The sequence below is a fragment of the Tamandua tetradactyla genome, chromosome 11 (genome assembly GCF_023851605.1).
Source record: "Tamandua tetradactyla isolate mTamTet1 chromosome 11, mTamTet1.pri, whole genome shotgun sequence".
NCBI classification, from domain to species: Eukaryota; Metazoa; Chordata; class Mammalia; order Pilosa; family Myrmecophagidae; genus Tamandua; species Tamandua tetradactyla.
Window position 1 is genome coordinate 58,152,983 of NC_135337.1, and position 26,892 is coordinate 58,179,874.

General features: G+C 41.2%; 1 protein-coding gene across 2 annotated transcripts in view; it reads left to right on the top strand.

Annotated features, from left to right (window-relative positions):
* Positions 1-4,224: 4,224 nt before the first annotated feature.
* The window catches only part of GNG12 (G protein subunit gamma 12), a 126,691-nt gene continuing 104,023 nt past the window's right edge, over positions 4,225-26,892 (top strand). Inside the window, exon 1 of one of the 2 annotated variants that reach the window (XM_077120647.1) lies at positions 4,225-4,354. The gene's annotated coding sequence lies outside the window, so the exon portion shown is untranslated. Of the gene's footprint in view, positions 4,355-4,920; positions 5,086-26,892 lie in introns of those variants that run through there. The other variant, XM_077120648.1, reaches the window with a different exon arrangement.

A 26,892-nucleotide genomic window follows, 5' to 3' on the forward strand; every position in this document is an offset into this window, starting at 1 on the left:
GCCAAAGATATCAAGCAAATAAATGGGTGTGGTTGTGTTCCAATAAAACTTTATTTATAAAAAACAGGAAGCCTAAGGTCTGGTCCTCTGGTCATGTTACCAACCCCTCATCTAATGATGCCTTTTTCTTATTATAATATGGAAGAAGATCTATAGTAGGAAAACAATACATGATTTATAAATGGTGAATGTTCATTGTAAAAAAAAGTCACACAATATAAAAAAGGGGAATGTCACCTGAAATCACACCAGCCTGAGAACCACTGTTTATACTCCCACAAACGTTATTACACATACACTCATATAGAGATGTGTGTGTGAGAGAGAACATATGTACGATTTTCTATACACAAATAGGAAAGTCTCTAATATGCTAAATCTATAATCTTCTTTCTATATTCAGTGTGAATACTGAACACAGTGAATATATTTTCATGTGAATATATTCAGATCTATATCTTTTTTCACAGTGTGCTTTGGATGGGAGCATCATAATTTAGTTAACCAGTCTCTGCTGGACATTTGGATTGCTTCTCCCAATGTCCTCTACATCTCCATTTCCTAGTTGACCACTGGTTGAACACCTTCAGTGATGAGAAGTTCGTTAACTCTTGGGGCTGTATACCTGATTTCCAGATTTCCAGACAAAAGTGTCTGGGGACTTCAGCACTCCAGGAGTCCCAGCTCTGTAATAAACCAGAGCACTCATATTGACTTAGTAATCAACTAAGGAGCTAGTGTCTCAATTTTGGATCACTCATGCCCAGGCTCCTGAAGACCTCCATTACTATGAAGATGAAATTTTTTTGAAATGCCTTCTGATCTATAGCCACCATTTTGGTCGTAGCACCTGCCCATGGTGGCACCAGCTTTATGAGTGTGCAACTTGAGCAGTCTCACAGGGAACTCTGTAGACAGTATCAATGTACCTCTGAGTTGTCCCAGTTGGGGATACTCCTCAGATACTGATTAAAGTCTAGGGGTAAAGTTGCCAGTGATTGATCTCCAGGCACTTCTACCTGCCCTGTTAGAGGGTAACACAAGTTTTGACAGGTTACTTGGGGATTTCCAAAATTGTGGGTGCTCCCTGACCTAACTTCTACATGGAAATATGGCAGCCTCTGACTGAGCAGAAAAACCAGTTTATGAAACACTTAACCAGATAACATATTCAAAAGGAAGTAGCTCTCCATAACTTCTGGGGCAGGTTCAGACAAAGAGGACGGTCATGTGCAAATGGGATAAACAAAATTCTTAGGGAGAAAAGCTGATATCCTATAATAATTGTTCTGAAGTATGTGGAGACAAGGTCACCCACAGACTGATTTGCCTTGCCCTTTTTTATACTTCTTCGCCAGTCTCTTTCTGATCGACTCTCTCGTAAGGGTATTTTGAGTACTGAGTAGAAATGCACATATCAATTGCAATTACTTTTAAAAATCAACTCATCTGAGTTCTAAAACCATTTATTTTGCCTGTCTCACCAGGGGCTAGTTATATAGTAAAGAAAGTCACCTCTTTTGTAAAAGTTAATTTCCATGGATTTGTGACTTTAGAGACCGTTCTCTTACAATCACTTTCTTTTAAAGATAAGCAGAGGTTCAGTGAGGTTAAATGATTGCTCCAAACTCACACAACTTGTCAGTGGCAAAGTCAGGACTTAATCCCAAAGCCCAAAGATCTAGTCTCATAGAGCATAATATTTCATCTGACTTCAGTGCCACTCTTCTATGGGCAACAGGTTTGTTCTGTTTTGGTCTCAAGCACCATTAGGCAAAAATAAAACAGTTGGAAAAGAGCATAAAAAAGGGAAGGAAAAAAACATTTAAAAATGTTTGGAGAAAAATAAAAAAGGTAAAAGGAAATAAGATTATGGCATGAAGAAGGTAAAGTGCAACCAATAATTGCCCCGGTGTTGCATGGAAGGTCAAGGGGTTAGGCTGAACTGGGTCCTGGACTGAACTTAAAATTCCTGTTATGGCTGAGTACAAGCTCAAGTGAGAGCCCAGAGATAACCCACCTGTAGGGTATACTGTGGAACTTCCCTCACATCCCTCGTTCAGGGCTGACATATCTATTAGCCAGCTGCTGGGAATGTTGGTTCCTGACCACTTATTTCTCCTGAGGGAACTTTCCTCAGCCTCAGGGTTCTGTCTTGTACAAGATTAAGCCTCTTCCCAGGAATCAGGTATGGAGATACAAAGGCCCAGTTCCTCCGCCTCAATTTGAGACAATTCTGAAGAGCCACCCCAGCTCAGTCTCCACCTCACATCCCTCCCACTGCCGGGGGATCAGCTCAGGCCTCAGTTGCAACAACACTGTCAAGAAGCTTATCCCCATGGCTAATCCTACCATCCCTACTCCCTTACAGGTGCACCTTTCGAACCACTTGATAATACACCTTCATGCAACACTCCACGTAAGACATCACCCAAATTCACGCTTTGCATGTATCACATACTGTCAGCCTGGATTTGAACCCTGCCCCTGTCGTTCATGAGCTCTTCCTACCTTCTAGGGTTTTTAGGAGGATTAAAAGATTTAACATGTGTAAAGCACTTAGGACAACATCTGCCTTGTAGGAAGTGCTGTTTAAGTTTTAGTTCTTACTACTCATGCCTTAGTACGTATCGCCTAGATTTGTGCTTCTCAGGTGCAGACTGATACTTTTGTACAATATGATAAATATGAAATTAATAATGAGAAAAATACAATGAAAAGCATACAAAATATATTCAGCAGATAAAAAAATTACTCCGTCAAATTCCTACAAAAGATTCTACATGCTTATTTTGTATTCCTATTTCATCCCATTTGTAGATGGGTTATCGCTCACAACCGTCACTGTTAGGTGGACCATACTTTGAATAGCACCGAATTAGAAAACCTTCCACAAGCCACTTAAGTTCTTGGAACCTCGGTGACCAGGATTTTGTGAAAGATGAATGAGCTTAGGTACATACAATACTAAATTATAAAGTGCCACGGAAAGGAAAGCAAGGGTACCACTGCGGGAATCAGTTCTGTAGTCTGTGCTCAAAAGATGCAACTCCTGCCCATGACAGCCCTGGGCTCTGCTGGCAGCAGGCTGCTGTTTACCGTGATTCTCGAACTGTCAGTGTCTGTGACTGCAAAGCTTTTCCTGCGACTGTACAGATGTTGGCTTGCACCCAACATCCACGGCCCTAAGATCACACTCCTGAGGCAAGGCCTCGAACCACACCCCACTGCACCCTTGTTCAAATGATTCCATCAAGCACCGCCTCTCTACTCACACTGGCTCCAAAGTGACCTACTTTAACAGCACCTCTTTTATCTCCACCCTGTCAAACAAGAAGGCAGATACCTAGGAATATAGGAGAGTTCTGCCGGGTGGGAAGATTTCTGTACATCCATCTTCCTTACTCTTTGTAGGGACTTTTGTTTGTTTTTTGCGGGTGGGCCCCATGTCTGATTCATCTTCCTATCTGATGTCCCATCACCTTCGGCGACACGTGTGAAGACTCTGGATGCAGATGCGGGCTCTTCAAACTCCCGACCCTCAATCTATTACCACCCCCGCCGCACCCCCCACCCCCAGAACAGGTCCTCGAAACCAATTAGTTCACTATGGACGCACTCTGCCAGGTATACCGGACAGTCAGAAATGTGAATTTCCCGGGCCGGGGTAGAGGCGACGCTCCTGCTGGGTGGATGTACTTCAAATTCAACAATCCGCAGTTCTAGCTTCACTTTCTGGGACCTGAAATCCCGTCGTGGCCCCGGGGCTCTTTAAATATACTGTTTCTGTTTTCATAAGAAAATCCTGGAGCAGAGCCTAACTTGTGTAGGGGGTTGGCAACGTGCGTCTTCCGCGGCCCAGGGGGCCTTTGGCAGAAGGGCTGGCGAGGCGCTCGCACGCGAAGGAAACTTGTGAGGAGTCAGGGCAGCTCGGCTCCCGGGCCGAGGCGAGGAGAGGGACGGGGCGGGGCGGGGGCGGCCGCGAATCCCCGCGCTCCGGATCCTCCGAGAGGGTTCGGGGAAGCGAGGATGGCCCGGGCGGCCGGACGTTTGCGGCGCTTCACCGGCCCCCAACTTCTCCCCCTGCCTGTGGAGGTGCGACAGGGGTTCCCAGACTAAACCCGGCGGGAGCCGCGGCGTCTGGGGCGGCGGGAGGGCCCGGGCGGGAGGAAGGAGTCCAGGGCCGCGAACTGCTCGCCCCGCCCGTCGGGCCGTCCGCCCCGCCCACCCCGCGCGAGGCGGAGCCGGCGCCCGGAGGAGCCAGCGGAGGAGGAGAGGTCGGCGCCGTCTCCAGGAGCCCTTAGAGACCGAGTCCTCGGCGGCCGCGGTGGGAGCAGGGACAGCGCACCGGCAGGCGAGTGGGCCCCGAGCGGCGGGCGCGGGTGGCGAGTCGGGGCCCCGCGGGAGCGGGGCGCAGCGCGGGACGAGAGCCGGAGAGTTCAGTGGCCGCGAGTTCCCAGGGTTGGAAAACGAGATGGAGGGAGTGAGCGGAGGAAGGAAGGAAGGAAGGAAGGAGGGAAGAGTGTCCCGGAGGGCGGGGACTGGTCTGGGCACTGGCTCCGGAGGAGGGGTGGGGGAGGGAGGGCGAGACACTCGGAGACCCGGAGTCGGAGACCCGCGGGCCAGTTGCTGGGGAGGGTGCTGCGCCCTAGACGGGCGGCGCCCTAGGGCGCGGGAAGCCGGGAGCCCTCGCGGACTGGAGCAGGGGACGCGGACCCAGGGATGGGGGCGGGGACGGGAGGAAATGTCTCCCAGCTTCTCCCGGGCCCGCGGCTGTGCTCCCCGCGCGGGGCTGGAGAGCCCCCCCACTCCCACCCCAGGGATCCCAGACGGGGTTTGCGGGGATGCCGGCCTCTGGGCAGGGCCGGCCGGTGGGGGCGAGCCGGGCGCCACGCCCCTCCGTGCTACTTTCTTCCGTGCTTCTTTCTTGGGACCAGCCGGCGGCAGCCAGTCCTTGGAACCGGCTCGGCGCTGGGAGTCTAGCGGGGAAATAGCGGGTCACTGAGAGGAGAACCCAGATCACCCATCCCGCAAGGGACCCCCGAGCAGAGATGCCTGAGGCTGCGGTTTTGGAAACGTTTGCAGGTAGCGAGGAGAGATCACGGCCCTGGCGGGAATCTTGCGCGATTTTTTTTTTTTTTTTAAGTATTGCCCGAGCACTTACTACGTGACTGAAAGGTGACTTTTTATTTATTTATTTATTTTTAGGGCATATCGATTAAAACGTGTTTTAAAATACCATACCTAACGTCTCCTGACGCTCGCTTGTCCCTCGCCTTCGGTTGGGGTTTTGAGGACTTGGACTCGACCATTCATAACTTTCGAAAAGGAAGTCGTGGTTCTCGTTTAGCTCGGCGTCTGGAGGGAAGCTTGGGAACACCCGGAATCTGAGTGAAAGGACTGGCGAGGCCTGTCACCCCGCTGCCATCCCGTTAGGGTGTGGTTGTATACAAACAAGTGGAGAGGGAAGGCCGGGGCCAAAACCCGAGGGGAGGGAGGGCCTCTCCCCACGTGTCGGTGCACGTTTAATGGCTGCTCCGGGAGGAAGCGAACCGGGAATTTATTAGACCTTGTGGAGCTGGACGAGCTTCACATGATTAGCTTCCTTCCCATCAGTTCTTTCCTCTCCCCCCCTCCTGCCTTGGAGGCCACTGTTTACATTTCCTGGGGCAGTTGTCGCCTCGCCTGAATAGATCCTCTGTAATGCATCTTTTGGTTAGTGTCAGAGGCAGCGTCCGAGCCGGTGGGTTTTCAGTGTCAGAAGCAGAGTTTGGCTTTGATTTTAAAGCGTGGTCATTACACTGCACCACTGCCGGCGCGCCTCAGCTCTCGGTTTCAATTACTGCCCTTTTTACCTGGGAGAACCAGGAAGGCAGGCGAGGGTGATGGACTGGATTTTACTGTTGCCAAAACAATCATTCAAGTTGGTCAAGATTCAAGTTAAGGAACTCTTTTCTGTTTTTGTCTTTTTCCTAAAAAAAAAAAAAAAACAAAAAAAAAACAAATTGTATGTCTTAACAAGTCCTTTTTCCAATAAACAGAAACGTGTGAGTCACATAGGCACACATAATTGTTTAAAAGAACTAAACCCTCAGTGATAAAAGAATTCCAGGTTCAAACGTTCAGACCCTTGCCTTCCCTAACAGTTAACTAGTACCATAAAATCCTCGTTTAAGTCCAAAAAGTGCTGAACAGTCTACGTACTGTACCTTTAGGCATTATAAAAAACGCTGTCGTAGTTTTTTCACTGTATTTTAACGCAAGTAATTTGCTAGGTGTTGAACCCTGACGGAGTGTACAGATTTGTGGAGAGATATATAAATGTGAACTGTTTTCACAGAAGACTGAAAAGATTAGAATTACAAAAATAATGTTTTTGGGCATAGAAGATGCCAATCTTACTTGAGAGGCTAGCTCGCTAACAATTAGGTTTTGTGGTGCTGGCTTGTGTTGTCATTTGTTAGACAGTGTGGGTGATTTGTCAAGTTATGAGATCAAAAGGCTTCACAGTAAAAAAAAATTAAGGAAATGGTTAGTTAATATGAAATTAGTTTTATCTGGGGGTTGAAAACCACCCTCTGGGAGGGAAAAAGAAAATGGAAATTTAGAATTATGTCATCTGCTGTGTTGGTTTTGTATTGGGTGTTTTTTTCTTTTTTAGTTTTGTATGTTAGTTTAAGTCCAGAGAGTTAAAATTGTGGATGTCAAATTTTTCTGAGACTTAACTTTAAAGAGAAGCAGTTGAACAGTGGTTTAGGATGTGCACTTTGGTATTAGCATGAGAATATTAGTTATTTAGCCTTTCTTAGTTTGATTGTAGAATGGGGATGATAATGGGGTCAACCTCGTAAGATTTTTATGAAAGTATATAAAATAATCTGTGGAGAACAGTATGTCCCAAACAACAACAAATGCTCAAAATTTTTAGGTAGAAGTAATTTAAAAATGGAACCCTATAGCTGTTTCACTTTTGAAGTTTGCTGAAGCAGCAGGCTATTGGATAAATTACAAGATGGCTGTTTGAACTTTCTGGAAATGCTAGATAGAGCTACTTGAAATTGCATGATTTTGTTTACCTATATTTATGTGTGTGTATACATACATGTATTTATTTATGTGTGTGTCATGTTTCTACCACAGAAGTATGGACAATTATGATTAATGGCTTACTTATTTTAATATGTGTTTAGTGCTGAAGTTTCAGTAGTATAATATTTTTAGAACCAGGCATTCAGAAGCATTTCATCAATTATCTTTTAAATTTAAAAGATAATTTATATCTAAAATAGTTATGTTGATTAGCCCTGCATAGAAAATTAAACCAGGAACAGAAGAAGGATTTTTTTTAACCAAATGTGATTTTTAATTAAAGTATGACAAAAATGTGACCCAAGGGTTTTCAGTTATTTATTTTTTCATATACTGATGATGTCCAGTGCCAACAGATAAGCCATAAGAAGTATTTCAGACAATGGTGAGGGTTGTTTTATTTTTAATTCTGTGGGTGAATGAGTGGTTAATTTGTAGTATCCACGAATCACATCATTGAATCATTTGCAAGATTTTAAACATCCTTCCATCTTTGAATCAAACCCTTTTACCCTTCTGTTGTTTTTTCTTAATGCGCATCATAGGTACAGCAGTTGATGATGGCACACTTAACTCATGCCACAGGTGACTTCTTATTTTACTAATTGTTCCACAGTGATGCAGAGATGGTGCTTTATAATATTTTTAAATACTGTGAAGGGTACAGTGTTATTATGACTGCTTTCTTAGTGACATTATCCTCTGAGGCAATGGAGGAGTTGATGGAATTAATTATTGATTTTTTTCTCTCCTAGAGCATCATAGCATAGTGATAGACTCCTGGTCCACATTCCTAGGTACATAAACTGTGGACAGATTACCTAATATCTCTGTGCCTCAGTGAGGCATTGTGAGACATAAATGAATTAATCTATGTAAAGCCTTTAGAACAGGCCCTAGCACATAGTAAATGTTCAAGAAATATTTAACATTAACTTATTGTTTATTGAAATTTTATTTTTCTAAATGTTACACAATGAATATGCATTAGTTTTAGAAATAATAGGAAAATGACTATACAAGATGTAAACATTTCCCAAAAGTCTAAAAAAGCTCAGTAACCTCAGTTCTCCTTACGAAGTCATGCTTATGAAGTAAGGAAATATAATTAGGTAAATATCATTGCATCTCCTTAATGTGAGATGGATTGCAATGTTTACTGAATTTGTTCAACAAATTAATACTCCTAGTTCTTCGCTCCATTTTCTTTTGCTATTAAAAACTTAAAAAGAATCAGTAATCCATGCAGTCCATGTTAAAATAAGTCATATAAGGAAAAGGCGTGTACACAGTGAGAAAAGGCATTATTCTAATTACAGCTAGGTTAAAAAGAATTTTTTTTGACCATGCTAGAGAAAAAAAGACTAGACGGTAAGACTGAGAAATGGGTGATGGGACTATAGTGCTGCCCCCAACCCTTTTCCCCCCATTTTCCCTAGTGAGCATGTATATTTAATGGAAGGTAATTCATTTGTGTAATTGTTACCCAATAAAAACTCTAGTTTAGTAATTGCTATCCTAACATAGCAGGATTTTGTTGTTTTTTGGGGGTGGGGGGAGCCCACCAATTGGCATAGCAGTTGAAGGCCGTAAGTTAAATGTTAAAACCTCTAGTGAGAGTAGTTTAGCATTAAATGGGAGGTGCTAGCAGAAGTTTGTTGGTTTATCTTCATAAGAGATGTTTGAAAGTCCAGGAATGGGTAATTATAATCTGTGGACCAAATCCAACAGCCTTGACTTTATGGAAGTTGTCTCTTCCCAGATCGAAGGCCTCCACTGACAAGCATGCCTTGGTAGAACACCTTGGGTGCATCTAACACCTTGGAGACTAACAAGCCATAGGTGGCCTTAATTTACCCAGAGTCTGATTGTAAAAAAAAATAACTAGAGCACAATTGTATGATTCCATGTACTAAGCTATTCTATATCCTAGGCCCATTTGTAAACCATTTATATATGCCATCTTACTTAATCCTCACAAAGCCCAAATGATCCTTCTAAGGACCTGAATCTTTCCAAGGTCACAAAACCAGAATTTGACCTAGAGTTGTTCTGACTTCACATCCCGTGCTCTAAGCACTCTGCTCAGAGCCACAATAGAGGGGCATCCAGCTAGAGGTGAAAGTGAAGATGGCTTTCTTGGACGAAATTTTGTTTAAAAGCTATAAATCAAACCAAGGGAAGCAGGAAGGGGTTCCCTTTAGGGGTGAAATGATTCAACCCAAGGAGAATCTTCAGTGCCTGTGCACCGGGTTCACCCTCCTTTGGCCATGGAAGTTGAAGCTTCCAAATTCGCTACAGATGCCCAACAGGCTTGAAGTGACCACAAGAGGTCCAGTCCTTCAGTGACCTGTGAAGTCCACCTCTTCTATCCTTGGACTCCTGGAGGGGGACTTAGTAATACAGAGAAAGGAACTGTCCTGCGATTCTAGAACCAGCTTATACCAACATGTCCTGACTTCCCACTTTTCCTCTCTTGGGAAAAGTTCCCTTTAGGGAAGTAGTGAACAGGGAGCTTGGATCTAGTGGAGAGAGTGGAGGTCTCCACTGGAGGTAACTTCTGGCTGGATTATTCGGTCTATTGCTGAGTCTCTTTTGAAAATCATTCCTTAGTGTTACGTAAATGTTTGGTTTATCATGCCAGGCTTTATTGGGTATCATAAAAGTGCTTAAATGTGAGTATCTGGTTGCCTTCCTCTGACAGGGAATGTTCTGTCTTTTTTTAATAGATCTGCCATTTTGGAGGATTACTGTACAATAAAAACCAGGGTGTTTTAGATTGTTAAGACTTTTGATCCTTTCAAATCTGGAGAATTAGTAGCTAAAAGATGAACTTTGTTTAGATCTGCCTTCATGAATCAGTTGCTAAGAGTCTTTGTAATCCCTTGATTGTGAGTGGTCAACTTTGGAGCTGGGGGTCAGGAGGTCTTATGTGGTGTGTATTCTTAGGGAATCAAGTCCCCTTGTAGTCACGGTCATGTAATTGACATAGGCTCTCCTTCTGTTGAACGACAGAAGCTTAAGCCTGGTTTTAACTTGGGTTGCATGATTGTGGATACTGTTTGGAAGGGGCTTTGAATCAATTCTCATCCCTGTACTTGCCTTATATGTGTAGAGAGTTGTTTCCTTTCAGAATGGCTGTGTGTAACCCATGTGAATCCATTGGGGGTGGAATATATTAACTTCACTGAATGTAGGATTATCAGGCTTTTATTGGCTGCAGATACTGCCAGCCAAGATGTTCCTGGCCACTAGATCCTATACCCTTACCCCCTACTGGGACCCTTTTTGACTCAGACCCCAGGCTTGTGGCGACCTCATATTTTGTTTGCTTTTCGCTGAGAAATTATTGCAGAGGAGCAATATGAGGCCTCTCCTCAGATGGAGATTCAAACTGAAATCCACGAATCCTCATATGGACTAAATTTAAGGATTGACAGAGAACTCAAAATCCAATATCTGCTTGGGCCATATCGAGGCTCTTAGAGGACCAGATAAAACCATCACACTCAGTTTATTCAGCTAGAATCTCGGGCAGATAGGAAAGATGTTGAAACCAGCAAACTTGGTGTCTGGCCTGTACCTAGACTTAGGAAACCTGTTGAATTATTAGGTGGTAGCCTGCACATTGAACCATGGGGATTCACGTGGGTGTGTAAGGTCACGATTGACCTCAGAGAAGTTGTCAGGAATGGACTGGATGTCTGGCCAAGTAAAGGGATTGACTTATGACAGGGTTGCTTTGAACTGTTGTGTGATTGTTCAGTGCATGAGGGTGCTTGGTCAAGGAAACTTGTGGGGGCTGAAATCTGTTCGTCATGCCTCGCGTCCTAGATAGAGCTGCCTCTGTCAGAAGGAAGGGACACTTCTTTCTAACCCCATCAAGCCCACATGGCTAGGTCCACTTGGAGGGGCTGCCTTTTTCTAACTGACAAAAAAAGCTATAATGTGGCTAGCAGCAGTTTTTCCTCTCAAAACCCGTGCAGCACAGTAACCCTCTAAATACTATGAGCCAGCAGTCAGCCATAGCAGGTGCTCAATAAATGCCAGTGAAATGAAGGAATAAAACCACATTTTCTGCAGTGTGTGCAGCAAGGTGCATGAGCCCGTGTTCCTTTTAAATAAAAAATAAATAAAAATTATTCCGTCTGCTTGGACAGTGGTACCTATTCCTTCTCACGGGTCTCTTCCTCTTTTGTTCTTCTTTTCCAAAAGGGCAGGTAAAGACCAAGCACTTGGAGTGCTGTTGATGTTTTTTTTACTGTTGTTTGAACCCCAGCAACAGGTCCAGTACTGCCTGTTATGTTGTGTTGCTTAACTGGTCTACCTGATGGAGGGAGTGCAGTGGTGACTTTTGCCAATTTGAAAAGGTGTTTGTGTTATTTATTGACCAGCATGGGCCTTCTCCTTAGGGTCAAGCTGCAGAAACCTTTAGAGTTTACCTGTGAATGGCTACTTCTTGTGGAAAAGGACTTTTCTGCTTTGGGGTGAAAAGTGGGGTGGGGGAGCCTTGCTCCAAAAAACTATGAAAGGGGGTTTTTCTGTGCTCCTCTTAGAGCCAGTTGGTGCTTCTTTGTGCATTCTCTTTTTTTTTTAACCTTTGAAATAGTTCTTGCAAGAATTTATTTTTATTTCTCATGTTCTAGAGTTAATTCTTGAGGCACGTAGGTCTATGCAACCCCTTTTGATCTTGTTCACCTTCTCTCTCTATATATATATATATATGTATATATATATTATCGACCCACTAGAGAACCACCTTCAGTCCTATCTATTCCCTTAAATTGGAGTTCAACCTCATTAGCTAACCATTCATCCATCTCTAGCTTCTATGTATCTCTCAGTCCCCAGTATTCTGTATTATAAGCCTCTGATTTTACCTTTACCATGGTCATAAAAGTGGAATCATACAATATTTATCCTTTTGTGTCTGGCTTATTTCACTCAGCATTATGTCCTCAAGGCTCATCCATCTTGTCATGTGCTTCAGGACATCATTTCGTCTTACTGCTGTATAATATTCCATTGTATATTATTCTGCATTTTGTTAATCCGCTTGTCTGTTGATGGGCATTTGGATTGTTTCCATCTTTTGGCGATCATGAATGATGATGCTATGAACATCGGTGTGCAAATGTCTGTTTGTGTCGTGTGCATTCTCTTTTAAGTTGATCCTTTAGGAAGTCTGCTATCAGAATTCACTTCCTTTTCCTGGCTCCTCTCCTGGAAGGCAGTTAAACAGCAGGTAAGATTAGCCATGTTTAGTGGGTCTGACCTCTGAGGCAGTGGTTCTCAAACATCTAGCTCTAATATTCAAGGATATACATAGTGATTTGTACTTATGACACTGGCCTTCTGCAGTTTTGAGGAGATTCTGCACCTTATGGGGGAAAAAAGCCAGGAGGTACATAAACTTGAAAGCCTTTCACAGGTAATCTGATTAAATACAGCCTTATTCAGGCAAACTCAGATTCGCCCAACAGAAATGTCTGGAAATGACTGTTTATCACCAGGATGTTTACAGAGTGTCTTTAAAACAGCACACTCACCTGTTGCGTGTGCATCGGGCTTTGTTTTACATAATTCCAGGAGTCTCAACTTTTGAGGAATATCTCTGTTGAATTAAGCAGAATACTCTAGCACATGCTCTGCCCTTGTTTAACATAAATATTTGATGAGCAGCGTGCTTCAGCCATTACTGTTTCAATCCAGAAAGTAAATAAATGCTCCTGGCATGCTGCCTGGGAGGTAATCCTAGCATTTCTATCTTTGCTTCCCATTCACCTACAGTTCTCTGACTTCCTTCTGGCTGTAATAAATATCAGGGGGCGCAGGGCCACCCACGCCCAGCAGGTGCTATAAAACAGGGCAGGGAGCAGTCTCTGTCCGCTCACTGGCACTCGCCTCCTGAACTCTGGACTGAGGTTTCTTTTACTTACTGACCTCGGTCCGTGTGAGAACTTAACCTGCCCCAAACTCAGCCTTCTCAGACCCCTCTTGTGAGCTGAACTACTTAGCTTTGCTTTTTCCAAGCTGTTCTTGTCCTGGTCTTCACCCTCTTGTGAAAATAGTTTATATGAATTCTTCCTTTTCTTTTTTTTAAAATAGGTAATATATTTGATGTTGCAAAAAAACTCACCACCATCTAAAAGGATAACCGCTGAGAAATCCTAACTCTCATCCTTTCCCCTTCCCCTCACTCTCTGCAGTTAGCAACTTTTATTAATTTCCCATTTACTCTTACTGTAAGTAGAAGCAAATACAAATGTGTATTTTTATTCTCTCCCCTTTCTTCCCCAAAGCTGGTGTTATATATACCTTTCTGTATCTTGCTTTTTTCATTTAGCTGTATGTCCTGGAGGTCTCTATCAGCCCGTGGAGATCTTTCTCGATTTTTTTTAACAGCATAATGGTTTTCCATTGTGTCGCTGTACCACAGTTTATTTGACTAATCCCCCATTGCTTGACCTTTGGGTCTTTTGCTGTTGCAAAGAGTGCCACACTGAATAAACGTGTAATAAGTCATTTTGTTTTTGTACAGGTGTACCTAAAGGATTGATTCCCAGAAGTGGGACTGCTGAATCACAGAGCAAATGTCTGTAATTCCTCTCTGTAATGGTGAACCATTTGCTCTCCCACAGGCAGTGTATTGGATTGCTGCATCCCCACAGCCCCAGCAGCGGGAAATGTTGTCAGCTCTTTTTATTTTTGCCAGTCTGGTTGATGAGAAGTTATAACTTAGAGTAGTTTAAATTTGATTTTTCTAATTATGAGTGAGGTTGAGGCTTGGGGTCATTTGTATGACTTTTCCTGTGCACTGCCTGGGCCTGTAGATCTTCTGAGGGCATTTATGGACCTTTCCTCCTTAGGCAAGTCTGTTGGATATGTCTCTATCAGAATCTCTTAAATACAGACTTAACAGTGTGATGGCTGTTTGGGGCCTAAGGGTAGAGTGGGCTGCCAAATTGACTTTGTCAGTGCAAAGTCAAGAGAAGTGGAAAGTAGTGTTTTATGCCAGTTGCTAATGTCCAAATTATAAATAGTTTTTGGCTAATGATATTATTAAACTGGGAGTTCTCCAAAACCATTATGAAGATGATCCTCTAGTCTAGAATTTCCCTCTTCCAGACAAAAACAAATGAAATATTGAAAATACATAAATTCCAATGGCATTTCCTGCAACATTTTAAAAGAAATCTGTATTTTTCATTTATGTGTGTCTCCTGCAAAAAAGATTGTACGTGTCACTTATTTTTTTGTTTATCCATTGAATCAGGCCCCTGTTCCCTCTTTAATTTCACTGTCAGAGATGTCTATTCTGTTTTCAAGGTGAAAGAGAAGATGAAAGTATAAGTACAGTGTAAGGAGATTTGCCAGAGTTCAGGTTTCTGTGAAGGGAAAGGGACTGGAGCTGCAAAGAGTCATCTTTCTTCTTGAGGTACTCTTTCAGTCACCTCTTGGGATGCTGTTTTACTATGGAATTAATTCTCATCTTTTTGAAAATGAATTCTATTGAAAGAGAAAGAAATTGTGATTTGGTAAAAAAAAAAAAAAAAGGTGACTGTGGTGTTGTTTGATTTTAGAAGTTCATGTATGAAGCAGCCTTGTATAAAGTTGGCCTAAATCCCCATCAAAACAAAAACAAAACAAAGAACCACCGCAAAAAACCTCTTTCTCAGTTTCCACATTAACTGTGGTCCATGTAAGAGTCTGAAGAGAGGATCTTATCTCCCAGGCCCACTGTTCTGTTTCTTTCCAGCTCCTGGTATGTGAGTTATTACTTTTGTGAAGGTTGATTTTAAGGCTGTGTGGATGTTTTGGTTTTCTTCTAGCATTTACCCCACTCACCATACTGTTATTCTCCCCAACTCTGTCTCGAGTACCTAGAATGGCACCTAGTATTAGTACCTAGAATACTATCTAGCACCTTTGGGTACTTATAAATAGTGAATGAATCTGTAATGCTGAGGGTAGGTACATTATTGGACCCAGCTGGATCTTTGGGGTCAGTTGTGTAGGGATCCTAAGTCACATGCAGGCCTTGGGAAATCATAGTAATCATTTTCTTAGCCTTTTGGCAGGATGCTCTAGCTCTTGCGAGCTCTCGGGTGGCTTAGGTGGTGGCTTAGACCCAGTCATACAGTCTGAATCACCTAACCTCCCAGATCCTTTGTTTGCCCATTGCGAAGTAGAGATAACACCACCATATTTCATCAGCTCTAAAATGCTGTTGATTATGAGATACACCTTTATTTTATGGGTCACAATGAAATTTTAAAATGCCACCAATTAAACTGTAACCATTAGTTTTCTATTGCTGCCAGAACAACTTACCGCAAACTTAGAGGCTTAAAACAACACACATTTCTATCTCGCGGTTCTCTAGATCAGACGTCTCGGGGGCTTGGCTGATTTCTTTGCTCTAGGTTTCACAAAGCTAAAAAAATCAAGGTGTTGTCCAGCTGGCCTCTTGTTGGGAGACTCTGGGAAGAATCAGATTCCAAGCTAATTCAGATTGTTGACAGAATCCAGTTCCTTGCAGTTGTAGGATTGAAGTTCCTATTACCTTGCTGCCTGTGAGCTTGGCGCCACCCTCAGCTCCTAGAGTCCCTTTCCTGTTCCCTGGGCATGGCCTCCTTCATCTCAAAGCCAGCAATAGCAGGTGCAGTCCTTCTCATGCTTTGGAAGTTGTCTGCTTTTGAGGGCTCATGTGATTAGATTGGATATACCTGGATAATCTCCCTCTATTAAGGTCTGTAGCCTTAATTACATCTGCAGAGTCCCTTTTGCCATGTAGTGCAACACAGTCAGTCACAGTTTCCAGGGATTAGGGTGTGGACGTCTTTGGGGGGCCGTTCTTCCTACCACAAAGAGTCATTCCAATATTAGGAATGTAGAAATGTAAACAAAATGTACTTCTTAGAATTAGTGAAATACAACCTTGGGTTTAGGAATAAAGGAGCTAATATATGTAAAGTACTCAGCCTGTTAATAGTAAGTGCCCAGGTGTTAACTCTTGTTATCATTGTAATTAATATGATGATTATAGTGCTCATACAACCCATCATCTTACATCTCAGTTGAAGTTGTTTGTACAGTTAAACGCATTTAGCAAACACTAAGTGAGAGAGTTCAGTGTGCTGGCAGTTAATATGATGATGGTAGAGGTAGTCTTTGAGTTCCAGTTGTATACATACACACATATGCTAGGAGTTTTACATGCACTCTCTCTGTCCTTGCAGTAACCCTTGGAGGTAGATGATACTGGCTCCATGTACAGATTCAGAGATGTTGAATACCATGTTTAAGGTCACAGTGGTAGGCAGTGGCGGCATCCTGGTTTTTATCCACGTCTAGTCTGGCTCTGAAGTCGCCGCCCTTTTGGTGGTGCAGTGTTGCCTCTTTCCCAGCCCCTGGTGGTACAGTGTGAAGGGTGCAGTGGTGGAGGCAGCCCCCAGGCAGGCTGGCCAGACGGCGCAGCCTCTGGAAGGCTGAGGTGTGCAGGGAAGGTGACACTGTGACGTCTCTCTCTTGAACCTAAATGTTTCTTTTTTAGTAGCTGTTTAGTTCATTGAGGACAAAGAGCCCAGCCAGTCGTCTTGTTTTTTCCTTACAGTTTTTAATAAGCACCAAAATGGTCTCTTCTTTTCTTTCAGTCAATATTTATCAGTTGCCTCCTATCTGGGGATGTAGCTCTATACGAGATACACATAGTTCATTGAGTAAAAAGCACTTTGACAGGATGCATTCTGGTTGGAATGAGTACTGTGAAGGCAGCAAACGGGAGGGTGAGGTAGGGAGGCATGGATTGGATGTCGGGGTGGAGTCGGGGCACATGCCATCAGGGAAAACCACTCTGGGGTGGCATTTGAGCTGAGACCCGAATACTGAGAAGGAGGCAGCCAGAGAAATCAGGGAGGAGAGCAGTACAGGTAGAGGGAACAGTAGGTGCAAAGGCTCTATGATAGGAATGAGCTTGCTGTGTTTGAGGACAAAAAGAAGGTCCCTGTGGAAGGGACGTGAAGAACAAAGAGTACATGCATGGTAGGAGATAGTTTGGAGAAGTAGGCAGGGGCCAGCTCATACAGGTCATTCTAAAGAGTCTGGATTCCATGAAAATGCCAACAAGGCATTACTTAGAAATCTGTTTACACATAGGCTGAGGAGGACAGGGTGCGTGCGATCCTAGATGAATGCTATGTGTTATTTTCAAAAGGTGGAACATTTAAGGTTAGGGAACTCCTGCTTTTTAAAGATTTTAAGTGTTGCAGAGGCAAAGGGAAAAAAAGGAGCAGAGCAAAGTGGCTTAGTAGAACTGGGATTAAAATAATAGCTGCCTGAATTCAATAAACTACCCTAAGATCAAAGTCTCTAGAATCCTCCCAGGATACAAGTATTCCCAACTGCAGATTGTCTGTCTTAGACTCTTCAAATTCAGATAGACCTTGTCTAAAATTAATCTCAGTGTCTTCCACACAAAACCTAATTTTCCAACTCAACAACAAAAAGACAAATAACAACATTATAAAAAGACAAATGGGCAAAGGACTTGAATAGACATTTCTCTAAAGAAGGTATACAAATGGCCAATAAACTGGTGAAAAGATGCTTGACATTATTTATCATTAGAGAATGCAAATCAAAACTATAATGAGGGGCAGGCCATGGTGGCTCAGCAGGCAGAGTTCTTGCCTGCCATGCCAGAGACCCGGGTTTGATTCCTGGTGCCTGCCCATGCCAAAAAAGGAAAAAAAAAAACGTAATGAGATACTGCTTCACACTTTACTAGGATGGCTGTTATCAAAAAATTAAAAATAACGGAGAAATTAGAGTCTTTGTACATGGCTGGTAGGAATGTGAAATGGTACAGTCACTATGGAAATGGTTTGGCGGTTCCTCAAAAAGTTAAACATTAAATTACCATATGCCCCCATCGTTTCCTTTCTTAGGTATATATTGCAAAAGAATTGAAAACAGGGACTCTGTAAAACAGATAGGTACACACCAGTGTGCATATCAGCATTATTCACAGTAGTCAAAAGGTGAAAACAACCCAAGTGTCCATCAAGCGATGAATGGATAAACAAAATGTATTATATACATACAGTGGACTATTATTCAACCACAAAAAGGAATGAAGTTTTGATGCTAAAATGTGAATGAACCTTGAAAACATTATGCTAATGAAATAAACCATACATATAAAACACAAATGTTATATGATTCCACTTTATTACTTATGATCCACATATTATTTATGATCCCATAATAAGTAAATTCATAGAGATAGAAAGTATATTGGGTTATCAAGGGCAGAGGGAGGAAGGAATGAGAAGTTACTGCTTTATGGGTACAGATTTCGGCTTTGGGTGATGAAAAATTTTGGAAATAGTGGTAATGATTGTACAACATTGTGAATGTAATTAATGCCACAGATTGTACACTTAATAGTTGAAATGGCAAATTTTGTAATATATATATAAAACCACAATTAAAAAAAAAATTGCTTTTCTTCCTGCCTGCTCTAAGTCAAGTTAAACAACATTTCCATTAAACCAGAGTCACCCAGATCTCCCTTTCTCTCTTCCTCCCATTCATCCAAAGCATACCATACCCACTTCCTAGCTCATCCGCCCAGTGCCTGCTCTTCTCTGCCCTGCTGTCTGTCTCCTGGGTGGTTGCCATGGCTTCTTAACAGACCTCTACCCTCCATGCTGCCACCAGGGTGGTTTTTCTAAAACAGATTGGAACAGATTGCCACTTCCTGACTGGGAACCCTCTAGGGTCTCCCCAGAGGTATCAAATAGTTACTCAAACTGCACAGCTTCTTACCAGGTCTGGGACCTTGGAAAGATAATTAAGTACTCTGTGTCTCCGTTTCCTGTCTCTAAAATGAGGTGATGATAGCACCCACCGCACAGATAGTTTGTGAAGATTAAATGAGTTTATGTGTGTGATGCCCTTAGAACAGTGCCTGGCATACAGGAAATCCTAATTGACGTTACTATTACAGTCTTTTATAGCACAACTCAATCCTATTTCCCTCTCTCTACACTGTCTGCTGCCTCCATTCCAGTGCTACAGCAAAGCATGGTCTGCAGACAGCTCTTTGCCTAATGATCTGCGAGGAAATCAAGTGTAGAAATTGAGAGGACGCGCTTAGATTTGACCATCGTTTTACATCTCCTGAATATAATTAAAAAACTGGCCTTGAATTTTGTGTCTTTTTAGTTTATCTTTCTAGTAGTTCACTTTTTATTTCATTTTACAAAAATATCAGCCTATGATGAATTGGAAATAAAACAAATCCTTTTCACTTGGTTCACACTGGCAAAAGTACCCAAATCACTGTGTAGCCTTAAGCCTCTGGGTATCTTCACACCGCTCCTTCCGTCTAGAGTTTATTCCTATATTAAGAACCGAAGTGGTCCTTACTTAGGCTGGGGATGTAGGGATGAATAAGGTTTTGCTTCTACTTTTGAGAAAGTTTCCCTCAAGCTCCTTGGTGAATTCCTGCCAGTCATTTGAAACCTAGCACAATTTCATTCTCTCAACCATTAAGAAAACATTTAGTGAACACTGTTTACTAGGCATGTGCTGCATTCTTTTCCTGCCCTTAAGGAACACCAGTAGGGGAGACAGACACCTAAACAAATGACAATGTGAAATGAGTGCTAGATGGCAGAGTGAATGGAGAAGTGTGGACCGACAGAGGAGGGTGTGGTTGGCTTTGCACCTTGGCCAGGGCAGTGGGTGGGGTGGTCAGCAGTGGGTTCACAGGTTAAGGGAAGGGCTTTGTAAGTGAGAGGATAAGAATCCAGGTGCTGGGAGGGGGAGCACACCCAAGGCCAAATCCACCTCTACCACTCACTGGTCACGTGACTTGGGGCTACAGACTACTTCTCTGAACTCCAGATACCTCATCTGTACGATGGGGTAATTGCACCCATCTACCTACCCCAGAAGGTTGTTGTGAGGTTACCTTGAGCTTACATATATGAGGTGCTTAGAACAGTGACTGGCATGTAAGGACCTATAAATGTTAGCTGATGCTATTCCTACTATCACCTTTTTGCTCTCTTCTCTATTCCCATATCTGGATATATTTAAATTTTCTCTTGTTGTGTTTCCATGGGCATGTTATTCAACCTAGGTATTAATTATTGCATTGAATGGATGTAGTTTTCCCTATGATATTTATTTTTTTCTCTTTAAAAAGCAGTTTATTGAGATATATTCACATACATACAGTCCATCCAAAGTGTACAGTTAGTGGCTTTTAATATATTTATGGAGTTGTGCATTCATCACCACAATCAATTTTAGAACATTTTCCTTTAATCCAAAAAGAAAAATCTTGTACCCCTTAGCAGTCACTTCTCAATCCCTATCCTACCCTAGTCATACATAACTACTAATATATTTTCATCTCTATAGATTTATTTATATTTCTATTTTATATAAATGGAATTATACAGTATGTCATACTTTCTGGTTTCTTTCACTTAGCATAATTTTTTTTGGTGATTTTTTATTATTTTTTAAATTAGAAGTTGTAGGTTTACAGAAGTCATTTAAAAATACAGCATTTGTATTGTTGACACTGCATTAATATGGTACTTTTTTTACAATTGAAAGAATATTAAAATAGTACTATTAACTATAATCCATAGTTTACATTTGGTGTATTTTCCCCCATATACCATCCTATTATTAATTTCTTGCCCTATTAACTCCATCAGCCACAATAGGATTCACTGTGTTATATAGTCCCATGTTTTATCTTCTAACTTTCATTCTAGTAACGTACACAACCCAAAGCTTTCCCTTTCAATCACATACGTAAGTCAGCTCTGTTAACCCCTCTCACCATCCATTTCCAAACCTTTACAATTAACTTAAATAGAAACTGTAAAAATTAAGCATCCAGGTCCCCATTCTCTACCCCCAGTCTATCCCCTTGTAGCCTATATTCTAGATTCTAACTTCTGACTCTGTGAGTTTGCCTATTATAATTAGTTCATATCAGTGAGATCATATAATTTTGTCCTTTTGTATCTGGTTTATTTCACTCAGTATAATGTCCTCAAGGTTCATCCGTGTCATCACATGCATCAGGACTTTTCATTTCTTTTTACAGCTGAGTAGTATTCCATCATACATACACACATTTTGTTTATCCATTCATAGGTTGCTGGACATTTGGATTGTTTCCATTTTTTGGCAACTATGAATAATACCACCATGAATATCGATGTATAAATATCTGATGTGCATTTCACTTCTTCTTAGTATATGCCTAGTAGCAGGATTGCCGGGTCATGTAGTAATTCTGTATTTAGCTTCCCTGGGAACTGCCAAATTGTCTTCCACAGCAGCTACACCATTTTACATCCCTATCAGCAATGAATGAGTGTTCCTATTTCTCTCCAACACCTGTAATTTGGTTTTTTTTTTTTAAATAGTAGCCATTCTAGAGGGTATGAAATGATAGCTCATTGTGGTTTTAATTTACATTTCTCTAATAGCTTGTGATGTTAAACATCTTTTCATGATCTTTTTTTAGCCATTTGTATATTCTCTTTGGAGAAATGTCTATTGAATTCTTTTGTCCATTTTTAATTGGGTTGTTTGTCTTTTTGTTGTTGAGTTGTAGGATTTCTTTATGTATTCTGGATTTTAAACCTTTATCAGATGTGTAGTCTCCAAATATTTTCTCCCATTGAGTAGGTTGTCTTTTTACTTTCATAACGAAGTTCTTTGATGCACGGAAGTTTTTAATTTTGAGGGGGTCCCATTTATCTATCTTTTTCATTGCTTGTGCTTTGGATATAAAGTCTAAGAAACCATTGCCTACCACAATATCATGAAGATATTCCCCTACATTTTTTTTTCTAGGAGTTTTATAGTCCTGGTTGTTAGATTTATATCTTCGATCCACTTTGAGTTAAATTTTGTGTGTGGTGTGAAATATGGGTCCTCTTCATTCTTTTGCATGTGGATATCCAGTTCTCCCAATACCATTTGTTGAAGAGACTATTCTTTCCCAGTTGAGTAGACTCAGCAGCCTTGTTAAAATCAGTTAGAAAAAAAAATCAGTTGGCCATAGATGTGAGGGTCTATATCTGAATTCTCAGTTTCGTTCCATTGGTCAGTATAGCTCTCCTTATGCCTGTACCATGTTGTTTTGGCCACTGTAGCTTTGTAATATGTTTTAAAATCAGAAAATGTAAGTCCTTTAACTTCATTCTTCTTTTTCAAGATGTTTTTGGCTATTTGGGGCCCCTTACCCTTCTAAATTAATTTGATAATTGGCTTTTCCGTTGACAAAGTAGGTGTTAGAATTTGACTGAGATTCCATTGAATCTATACAACAGTTTGGGTAGAATTGACATCTTAACGATATTTAGTCTTCTGATTCATGAACATGGAATGTCCTTCCATTTATTTAGGTCTTCTTTGACTTCTTTTAGCAATGTTATATAGTTTTCTATGTTCAAGTCCTTTACATCCTTGGTTAAATTTATTCTGAAAGATATTTGATTATTTTCCTTGCTTTTGTAAAGGGGACTTTTTTTTCTTCATTTCCTCAGATTGCTCATTACTATTGTATAGAAACACTATTGATTTTTGTGTATTGATATTTTTATATCACCACGTTGCTGAACTCATTTATGAACTGAAGTTTGTTATAGGTTTTTCAGTACTTTCTTTATATAGGATCATGTCATCTACAAATAATGAAAGTTTTACTTCTTCCCTTTGAATTCAGAGGCCTTTTGTTTCTTTTTCTTGCTTAATTGCTCTATCTAGAATTTCTAGCACAGTGTTGAATAACGCTGGTGACAGCAGGGCATCCTTGTTGTGTTGCAGATCTTAGAAGGAAAGCTTCTGATCTCTCACCATTGAGTATATTAGCTGAGGGTTTTTCATATATTTCCTTTATCATGTTGAGGAATTTCCTTCTCATCCTATTTTTCAAAGTGTTTTTATCAAGAAAGAATGCGGGATTTTCTCAAATGCCTTTTCTGCATCAATTGAGATGGTCATATGGTTTTCCCCCTTCATTTTGTTAATGTGCTGTATTATATTAATTAATTTTCTTATTTTGAACCATCTTTGCATTCCTGGGATAAAACCCACTTGATTATCATCTATAATTCTTGTAATGTGTTTAATGTGCTGTTGGATTTGATTTGCAAGTTTTTTGCTGAGGATTTTTGTGTCTATATTCATTAGTAGAGAAATTGGTCTGTAATTTTCTTTTCTTGTAGTATCTTTATTTGGCTTTTATATTAGGATGATGCTGGTCCCATAGAATGAGCTAGATAGTGTTCCTTTCTCTTCAGTTTTTTTGAAGAATCTAAACAGGATTGGTATTAATTCTTCTGAGAATAATTGGTAGAATTCCTTTGTGACATCAGCTGATCCCCGTTGGTAGTTTTTAATGACTGATTCAATCTCTTTACTTGTAATTGGTCTCTTGAGTCCTTCTGTTTCTTCTAGAGTCAGTGTAGGTTGTTTGTGTGTTTCTAGGAATTTGTCCATTTCATCTAAGTTGTCTAATTTGTTGGCTACAGTTGTTTATAATATCTTCTTATAGTCCTTTTTATTTCAGTGGGGTCAGTAGAAATGTCTCCCCTATCATTTCTGATTTTATCTATTTATATCTTTTCTCTTTTAGTGTGTCAGTCTGGCTAATGGTTTGTCAATTTTATTGATCTTTTCAAAGAACTAACTTTTGGTTTTGTTACTTTCCTCTATTTTTTTTTTTTGTTGTTGTTTATTTCACTTATTTCTGCTCTAATCTTTGTTATTTCTTCCTTTCTCCTTGCTTTGGGATTATTTGCTGTTCTTTTTCTAGTTCCTCTTGGTGTGCAGTTACATATTTGATTTTAGCTCTTTCTTCTCTTTTAATCTAAGATTTTAGGACTGTGATTTTCCTTAGCACCACCTTCATTGCATCCCATAATTTTAATGTATTGTAGTCTCATTTTCATTCTTCTTGAGATATTTACCAATTTCGTTTGCAATTTCTTCTTTGGCTCAATGATTATTTAAGAGTGTGTTGTTTAACTTCCATATATATGAATTTTCTGGTTCTCTGTCTATTATTGATTTCCACTTTCATTCCTTATGGTCAGAGAAAGTGCTTTGTATAATTTCTGACTTTTAAAATTTATTAAGACTTGTATTGTGACTAATGTAGCTAATGGAGCTAATGTAGCTCCTCCAATTAGGTGCATTAGTAGGTGGCCTGCTGTGGCCTATCCTGGAGAATAATCCATATGCACTTGAGAAGAATATATATCTGTTGTTTCGGGTTGCTATGTTCTGTATATGTCTGTTAGGTCTAGTTCATTTATTATATTATTAAAGTTCTCTATTTCTATATTGATCCTTTGTCTAGATGTTCTGTCTATTGATGACAGTCGTATACTGACATCTTCAACTATTTTATGGCAATATCTGTCTCTCCCTTCAGTTTTGCCAGTGTTTGCCTTATGTATTTTGGGCCCCCATGTTTAGGTGCATAAATTTTTATGATTGTTATTTCTTCTTCGTGGGGTGCCTCTTTTATTAATAGGTAGTGCTCCTCTTTGTCTCTTATAAGAGTTTTGCATTTGAAGTTTATTTGTATAGCCTAGCTACCCTAGCTCTTTTTTGGTTACTGTTTGCATGGAGTATCTTTTTCCAGCCTTTCACTTTCAACCTATTTGTGTCTTTGGGTCTAAGCTGAGTCTCTTGTAAGAAGCGTATAGTTGGATCATGCTTTTTTTTTTTTTATCCATTCTGCCAATTTGTGTCTTTATTGGGGTGTTTAATCCATTAACATTCAATGTCATTATTGTAAAAGCAGTCATTTTATCATCAGCCATTTTATCCTTTGGTTTTTATACATCGTGTCTCACTTGCTCTCCCTCTCCCTCCCTCTCTCTCTCTCCCTCCCTCTTCCCCTCTCTCTCTCTCCCCCTCCCCCTCCCTCCCTCTCTCTCTTCTGTCTCTCTTTTTACCTTTTAGTTATCTACTGATAACCTTCATTTCTTCACACTATTTCAAGTCACTCCCTCCTATCTTTTCCTTTCAGCCTTCAGAACTCCCTTTAACATTTCCTATAGGGCAGGTCTCTTGTTGACAAATTCTCAGTTTGTTTATGAATATTTTAAACTGTCCCTCTTTTTTTTTGTATGGGCAGGCACCAGGAATCTAACCTCGATCTCTGGCATGGCAGGCGAGAACTCTGCCACTGAACCACCGTTGCTCTGCCCTGTCCCACATTTTTGAAGAACAGTTTTTCCAGATAAAGAATTCTTGGCTGGCAGTTTTTCTCTTTAAGTACCTTAAGTATATCATACAGCTGCCTTCTCACTGCCATGGTTTCTGATGAGAAATTGGCAATTAGTCTTATTGTGGATCCCTTATATGTGAGAAATTGCTTTTCTCTTGCTGCTTTCAGAATTCTCTCCTCAAATATTCTTTCTATATCCTTTTCTTTCTATACTCTTTTTTTAGACACCCATGAAGCATGTGTTTCTGTGCTTTGTGCTGTCATTTAAACCCCTGAGAACACCTTGTTCAGCTTTTTACATTCTTTTCATTATAGGTTTTCCAAGGAGATTTATTTGAACATCTTTGGTTATGTTTTCCAAATTTTGTGTCTCCTCTGAAGTTTTAATTTGTTCCCTTGACTGGGCCATGTATTCCTACTTCTTAATATGGCTTGTAATTTTTGGCTGACTTGTAGGCATCTGATTTTCTTGAAAGTCATATTTTCTTTCTTGCCTAAGGGTTTATTATTGATTGGTTTGTGTTAAGGCTTTTCTTTGATGCTTGGTTCAACTTATGATAGACTTTTAGATAGGCCTGTGCTTAACTGATCAGATTTTTTCCCAGCTCTTCTTTATCTGATTCTTACAGTATATGTGGTACAATTTTTAAGATTGTATTTTTTGTGCAATTTTTTACCTCTTGGAGAAAGCTTCTTTTCTTCTGTTTCTTTTTCAGGAACCTTGTTTTGTTCTCTTTGTCTTTGTTTTGCCTGTATAGTTTTTTGCTCCCCTTTTGTTGCCTCTTGCTGCTTTTGCATGGGAAACAAATCCTTGGAGGAGGGTCACCCCAGACAGGGCTTTCCCAAGTCAGTCTCTCACAGCCAAGACAGGATCAGGAACCCACAAAGAGGGCACAGACCAGCTCCGAAGTGCACTGGAGAGGGGGTCAGGAAGGACACCAAAAGCCTCTTTGATGGCTCCCTGAATCTGTGCTTTTGTGGCCTGCCCAGCACATGCAACCCTTCAGCAGACTTGCTCATAGCCCTGAGAAGACACTGTGCCTTTAAATTCAAGTCACCTCCGAACCGTTCCCAGCAGCCCTGACGAGGCACTGTGTCTTTATATCTATCTCAGTCACCTCTGCTCCTCTCTGGGGTGGGGTTGAAACAATGGTTGCAGCTGCCTTTGTCCAGCGTGATTGAAACAGTAGCTCAGAGCCAGTCTCCAGCGATCCAAATAGACTAATCAGAAAACATGATCAGTGATCGGCTGTGCCCACCCCTGTTCTTAGAGAGAGGATTTTTTTTTTTTTTTTTGACTTGGGCAGACACCAGGAATCGCACTTGAGTCTCAGGCATGGCAGGCAAGAATTCTGCCACTGAGCCACCATCAGGGAAGAGGATTTTTATGTTCCTTTTTTCACCAGCGAGTAGCCATGGCCTGGATCCCTGGCTGTGAGAGTCGGGGGTGGATGCTGCCAGCCACTGCACAGAGAGTAATACTCAACTGTTTTTTGCCTTATCTTACCAGCTGC